This window comes from Malus sylvestris, chromosome 11 (genome assembly GCF_916048215.2).
Source record: "Malus sylvestris chromosome 11, drMalSylv7.2, whole genome shotgun sequence".
Taxonomy (NCBI): domain Eukaryota; kingdom Viridiplantae; phylum Streptophyta; class Magnoliopsida; order Rosales; family Rosaceae; genus Malus; species Malus sylvestris.
The window spans coordinates 8,167,701-8,175,613 of record NC_062270.1 but is presented as its reverse complement, the minus strand read 5'-3'; the positions used below and the strand labels follow the sequence as shown (position 1 = coordinate 8,175,613).

The following is a 7,913-nucleotide window of genomic DNA, read 5'->3' as shown; positions in this document are numbered from 1 at the left end:
TTCTATGATTTAGTAGGACAGCTCTCACACCGAACCAGACCAGTGTGAGGTGTGGTGTCACATGGAATCTCATGTTCTATGAGAAGTACTTTATGTATGACGTGGTCGTGCCTTCTACCCAAGTCATTCCACCAAAGTTCGTAGGGTATTCCTCAAGTATTTTGTTCTCACCCAAGCTTGCGATTATCACACCCGGTGTAGGAGTTACACGAAAGGGTTCATTGTTGTTATGGCTTGTTCTAGTTCAATAATGCAATGTTATGTGTAAGTTTCTCTTCACATGATATTATATTATTGGACTAGAAAACCATGCAACGGTGAACCTGTTCTATGTTAATTGCTCTTCTGTGTGAAAGTCGTCTTAATAAGACAACCCAACATAAATTTCTTTGTGCATTCCTTCCTCTTGGCTTGGAAAAACCATGGTTTACATTTGAAACTCAAATACCACAATGGCACCTTGGGCCCATGTTATCATGGCCCCTACATTCATTTCAAATCAAGGGCCCATGGGTCTTAATATAGTGATGTCCCCATCATTTATGGACCCTGGTGAAGAGATTCTCAAATTTTGTGTCCCTTCCAATTTAACAAATTTGACGGCTCCATCAACAACAGCTTTTCCGCCCTTTGCATTTAAAACTTCAAATGACCGAAAAATGGTATCTTCCTAAAACAATTGAATTACAAAAGAAATGTAATAGACAAAGAGTGGTGGTCCTACGACTCCCAAGTCCTACCCCAAAGAGTCCTACCCCAACATTTGAAGGCACTTGCACTTTACTTGCTTGTTTGGTTTATGTGTCCAACTAAATTCTAATAGTTGCCTAATAAAGGCCTCCATTTGTGTACTCAAATATGACAATCTGGTTATTACATTAGATGATCTTGAAACCAATGCAAATTTTAGTGGCGTCATAGGTCTAGTGAATGCACACTATGTATTCAGAGAGTATTATCAAATAGATGTTTGTCATGTGTCGTCGCCGATTATACGAGAGTATTTCTCATGCATTAAAGACCGTCTAAAACACTATTAATATGAGTATCTAGGGTGTCTATTATATTATTAGTTCCATTGAGATATTTACCATTTAATTCAAGTTATAGCATGTGTTTGTTTATTAATATTATACGCTTGGTATAAGGATGTTGTCCACCACGTGTTATAATCGAAGTATATAAATTGATAATATCACGTTAGCTTACCATGCAATATTAATGTTATACACTTTGTATAAAGATGTTTGGTGATTACGTGTTGTAATTTGAGTAAATTGATAAAATCACATCAGCTTATCATGTCGGATTATACACAATAGTTTTTTCGATCGATCAATAGTTCACAATGGCCGTCACCCACTTTTCCGTGGACAATAGTGGTCATAAGTCTTGCAATTTTTTTTATTTTATATATATACAACTATATATTTACACTCACAACGATACACACACACACACACTCTAAGAAGAGTGGGGAAATAAATTAGTTGCCAACTCACAATTTTCAACATTCGAACTTGAGGCCTCTCATTGAGAAATAAAAAGAAATTTACTAAACCGTAATACTAAGTGACAAAGTGTTGCAAAACTTTACATAAATAATTTTAGCATCATCTCAATGTCCTTAAAATTAAAAGTTCAACATAATAATCCCTTACGCAACTTGGGGTCTTGCATTGCACCATGCAAACCTATAAAATCCGAATAGGTTCTTCATCTCCAATGTGGGTGGGAATAATTATTGGGAATTATTTTGGAGATATAATTAAATAAATAAAAAAGAAAAAGAAAATAAATAGTTTGAATATTGTTCCAATCTTCTTCCTCTTTACCTGGATAGGATTAGGTCATGGGTCAATGACATATCATAGTCAATTATGCCATGCTTGGTTGGAATTGAAAATTACCTCTCAGACTATTTTACAGGCTAAATAAGAAAGCTCATTAACCATGTGCTCTTTGGCCAAGAGTTTCTTTTATTTTCTGCTTCTTTGGTTTCTTTAGTCTACAGACGCGGTTGCCTGAGTAGAGCGTGCAATAATTAAAAAAAATTAAAAATTAAAAATATTTATTTTAAAAGTACTCTCCAACGAATTTTATAACTTTTTTTTTTGTAAAATATAAAAAAATGACTTGTGTTTTGATTTTTCAGTGAGAGAACGAATTAATTGTTGAATGGGTGAGCCAGCCACCGTATCTGAATAATGACATGGCATATATCAATTTTACCCACAATTTTCTTCCCAACAAAAAAAAAAATTAATGTGAAGTCAACTATGATGAGATTAATAAAACAGTTGTAAGTAGCGTGTAATCTAATCCCAACCCAAACGAATAAGAATCTCCTGCCACTTGATTCTAATTTATAAGAAGAAAAAAAAACAATAATAATTAACATTTATTAATTGCGACTTAGTACAACGGTTTAGTGGTATCCTTATTTACTTGTCAATAGGAGATTTTAGGTTTAATTCTCACCAAAGACGAATTTAAACCACATTATTGCTAGCCGATTATGAGGCTAAGTCCTCCCCCTCCCTCCTTAGTGTACATATAATTTATTGTTAAAAAAAAAAGACACTTATTATGTTTTTTCTATAAATAAAATTAAGATAACATATTGTCCAATAATATTTTTTTTTCTCTAAAATAAATCAGTTGGTGGCTTCGTTACGACAATCTAAAATTTCGAATGCTGGGAAAATTCTCAAAAGCATTACAACCTCCCATATCCACTATTGTGTGAGTCACAAATGCTAGGAATCAAACCTAAGACGAATAAAATACGAACGTCAAATTCGTCTCCAACTATTGAACTATTCCGTGGTTAATAATATTCTTGTTGTTGGGTTACAAAGTCTGTGTTGAAAGGCTCCACGTAACAGAAAGCTGCAGGGGGCGCAGAGTTTCTCAACCGCCACTTCCAACCATTACCCCTCCCACCTCTCAACAAATGAATGAGATCTGACGTTCCCTTTTACGTCAAGAAACCCTTCATCTTACGTGAACTTCAATTTAACTTCAATCCTCCAAACTTTCGCTTTAAATTAAAAGAATGGAATGGAACACTTTTCTTTTCCTATTTGCATAAAACATTGATGATGATATATATTAATTTTGTGTGTTTTGTACTCTTTTGTGCTTTATATTTTATTGTCATTGTTCAAGTGGAAAAATGATTAGTTGTTCAAGCATAAAAATGACTAGCATGAGTTGCTTATATACGAGTAAACTAATATAATTGTCGATGAATCTTGAGTTTCAATAGAGTCTACATGAGTTAAGAGTTTACGATCGGCCAGGTACTTGAAGTATTGTGCCTTAGTATAGCTCATACATGTAAATTATGACATAAACCTAATATCGAAAGATCAAGTTTTTGAACTGTCACGATGTAAAAAACTCATTCACCCATGTTATAAATACTTCAAACATTTATTTAGTTATTATATTTTGTTTTACGCACATTTGGGCGTATGAATACGTGTAATATTATCAAGCTGATATGTCGCGATAACGATGGACTTTTGTAATTGCTCTCCAATATAGCCAACCAAGGGAAGATTCCAAAGTCATTGGCAGAAACCGACAGGCAGCTTGTGGTCCCTATTAGTATTGGAAATTCCAAATCCGAATGGGTAAGATCAAGATGAGATGATCAGCTGGCAGTTGAACAAGGCTGAGAACAAATGAAGGCATAATCTTAATTCTAAAGGCCTACCAGCACCGATCATACCATAACCATACGCTTCAAAACCTCCCAACGCTATTTTCCTTCTGATTTATCATTTTAATTCAATTTAATTGGAATCACACATTTATTTGCTTTTCCCAGATTTTATCCTAATAAAACTACAAATCGTTATCTGCATGCACTTTTTCCAGCTTTCTTGGGGCTGCATTTTTTGCCTTATTCAAAGGGAATGCAATTGCAGACATCTCTCTCTCTCTCTCTCTCTCTCTCTCTCTCTCTCTCTCTCTCTCATGCATGCATGGGCCAGCTTGGCAAGCAGCCAAACCTAAACCCTCTCTCTCTCTCTCTCTCTCTCTCTCTCTCTCTCTCTCTCATGTATGCGTGGGCCAGCTTTGCAAGCAGCCAAAGGCTAAACCGTCTTACTTTGACATGTGCATTCTACATCCATCATGTGCATTTCATTATCTCACTCTTTCAACCGAATACCTGTATTCAAATCTAGCTACTTTCCAGTTCTACCAGATCTAAACGATTAATTTTACAGCAAAAAAAAAAAAAAAAGATGTATAACATATACAATAATTAGATAACTAATTATGCCTTGATATTAATTAATGGATGAAATAATTATGCATGAATAATAGGAAAAATGTTGCTCGATAAAAAATGTTATATTCTCTGATAGTATGTTCTGTTACGTTAGACTATCAACTTAGATTATAATTAGTTCTATTGCGTTAGGCTGTCAAATAAAACTATTTGTTTTGTGACTTCTTTTTTCAATATCCGATTGGACGGTTAATATGTTATTTTTGTGATCAAATATCCAAAGAATCAAAGAGTATAAAACTCCCGTGCGTAGTAAAAAACCAAAAATATCAAGTTGGACAGAAATAAGAGAAGTCAATTGTCTTTACTTGTTTATTTCGTTACTTAACTGCATACAAATTTGGTGGATTATGAAGTAGTTGACATTCAACAAAACGTCATGATCATACAATAAAAACCAACGTTGATTACTAATTAGAAGTGAAAAACATATCTTGATCCCTGGTTTGGCAGAATTAGAATAAGCTGGATCCCTTTATATTGGTCCTCTAAGCTGTGGACTAGTCAATAAACATCAATTTACATATTACATGTGAATTAAGTGTTTAAGCTTTGGATCTTGTACGTGCACGTCTCTACTATGTCCATGCATGCTGCTTGACTTGGTTTTCATCTTGATCATTTGAACTTTTTTTAGTTCATCTTGATCATCAATTAATTTTTTTATGAACATATTGTTCAAGTTCATTGACAAGTTTTTTTTAATGAAGTTCATTGACATTTTAATAACCCTTTTTAGGGCACGTGTTTTCACTTTTAGTTTTAGGAGATTTAAGTTTCATGAGAGTTTGTGTAGGATTATCAGATAGACAAGTTAAAGGTCATCACTTCCAACAATACGGATATTGTCTCTAACTTGTTAACTACCACTTGCATAGTCTGACAAGTGTGCGGTATTATCATAAAAGTTTTCGGTATTAGTTGGAGTGGGTTGAAATATTTAAACTCTTCTTTTTTTTTCAGAGATATAATTGATGTGGGATGTTTCACAGTTTGGTGGCACAAAATCAGATAAAGAATTTGAAAATGAATATATATATATATGTGTGTGTGAGTGGGTTGAAATATTTAAATTCTTTTTTTTTTTAGAGATATGATCGATGTGGGATGTTTCACAGTTTGGTGGCACAAAATCAAATAAAGAATTTTAAAATGAATATATATATATATATATATATATATATATATAAATGGGTGCGGAAGTAAGGTAACATATGAAGCCGGAAATATCCGATATATGTATTTGGAAATTCAAAGAATTTGATTAATATCAATGTAAAATTTTTAGGATTAATAACAAGAGCATATATAAACAAAACTAAATTTAAAATAGATTTAGTATTCATGATGATATAAATTAATGATGCTGATATTCGATTGAAAATATATTTATTGAAAATCAAACAAGACTTACAGAAGTTTCGTCTATTGACGATTTGGAAAGTTAAAAACTGATCTTGGAGCTCGCAGGCATCCTTGATTACTTAAAATTTAAAGTATATATTACTATATTTTTTACTGAGAAGCTGTAGACTCTGTTCGATGTGAATACGCAGAGTTTTCTCTTCCAGAAGAAGCTCCTTCTTCATGGCTGGAGAGTTCCCCTTTTAAGGATGAGGAAAGGCGAAATCATTCCGGGATGGAAGCGGGATTCCCGTTCCACATGTGCTACTGCTGTAAAGAGGCCGAAAGCAAAAGATGCTGTCGGGGACTGTGGCTTTCACGAGGGTGAATACTGTGGATGAATAGTAAAAGTGATTTTACTATTCATGAATAGTGTCTTGTCTGCTACTGCTGCTTTCACATGCGGCTGGTCCTGTCATATGCAACTTTTGCCCAGAAATACAAAATACTCTACTGAGTCCTAAATACAATGTATCCTACTGAGACATTATTCATACGAATTTAGAAATTCCTATACATGCTATTACAAGTTTAAAATTCGTATGGGTCTTGAGAATCAGGCGGGAAGATATTTCCTTGTGTGGCTACTGCGTGCTGTGATGAAGCATCCGAAGAGTTGTCGGAGTCCGAACTATCTTCATTATCTTCTTGCAGTTCCTTCATGAGAATTTTGGCTAGAGCCTTGAGCTTTGATGATTTCTTTTTCTTCGAACTGCTCGAAGATTTGGATGACTTGGGTTTTCCCTTGAGAGAGGAAGAAGGACTGATATCCGATAATGAGTCGAATTCTTCCTTGGTTTGTTCAGGTAAGGCGGTTGCTGGAGGAGCTGCTACTGCAGGTACTGGATCAGAACCCATGGGGAAGTCCTTGAGCACGACTTCAATAATCTTCTGGTAGTTGAACTTATCCCACCATTTGATCATTCTCTGTCGGAAGACTTGATTGGATTCAATTTCGTAATTCCAGCGGAGAATCCAGGGGATCTTGTATTTTGCCATGAACAGGGCGAACAAAGGGATTCCTTCATCAAAACGCGTTCTATCGAACTTCTTCTGGAAAGTGCCTGATAAGACTTGCTTGAATTCGTCAGGCATGAGGTCAGAGATAAGGCCATGTTCTGACCACCATCTGGGAAACCATGCAGGAAAATTCAACCTGAAACTTCGGTCAAAGGTTATGAACCATGAATGACTAAAATCTTCGGATTGGTGCAAGAAGATGTTAGTCCAAGCTTGAATGTAATCAAAATAGGTATAATGGTTTGAGTGACTGGGAAAGCTACTGCTTTTAAAAGACCTGGGCTGAAAAAGAGGTACTTGCCATTCTGATTCTAACAAGAATTTATTGATGGTAAGGGAATGATACAAGATTCTGTTTTGGTTGCCAGAGGATTTATCAAAGATAGGTTTTATGGTGATGGATGAAGTCTCATTGAGAATAGTGGTATAGTATTTGAGGGTTTTGTGGAATTCACTTGGCTGAAAATGGGAATTGGTTGGAAACATCTTTTTGGCTATTACCTCAGGTGTTTTCAGATGTTTGAAGTTGAAGGGGATGCTGAATAAGTATTCTTTGGAAGGTTTAATAATATAAGGAGATGTTTTGGTATAACTTACAGAGGGGGATGGCGATTGCCTGTAGGTAGAGGAGAAAGGATCATACTGGTTTACTAACGCTGTTTGGTAATTTGGTCGGATATTTCCTAGAGTTGATCCTAATGGAGTAAATCTATTGGTGATGGCTAAGGCCGAGGAACCGGGAATAGGTTCCTGTTTTGGTGGTGGTAATGAGGCGGGAAGCCTCATTTGTTGGCTACTGCCTTGTGGAGAAGCTGTGTTTTTATTAGACATTCTTCCCCTGCAAAAATTCTCTGATTAGGAAATCTGGAATGCAGTTATGGCTGCCTTTAATGTATTCGATTTCAAAATCAAAGATTGATAATATGGCTTGCCATCGTGCAAAATTCTGTTTTGATGCAATATTTTGAACATCTTTTTGTAAAACATGTTTTGCAGATTTGCAATCAACTTTAACGATAAATTTTTGATTTAATAAATCATCTTGAAATTTACTAATGCATAAAACTATAGATAGTATTTCTTTTTTAATAGTACTATAATTAGTTTGAGCAAGATTCCATACACCTGAATGGAAACGAACAATTTGTTCAGGTGATCCGGAGGAAGTTTGCTGTTTGAGGAT

At 35.0% G+C, this 7,913-nt stretch overlaps 1 long non-coding RNA gene across 1 annotated transcript; it reads right to left on the bottom strand.

Moving 5' to 3' along the window:
• Positions 1 to 7,102: 7,102 nt before the first annotated feature.
• Positions 7,103 to 7,913, bottom strand: LOC126591169 (uncharacterized). The gene is made up of 2 exons (XR_007612266.1): positions 7,854 to 7,913; positions 7,103 to 7,568 (listed from the first exon to the last, which is right to left on the bottom strand). It is a non-coding gene; the product is annotated as an uncharacterized LOC126591169 (long non-coding RNA).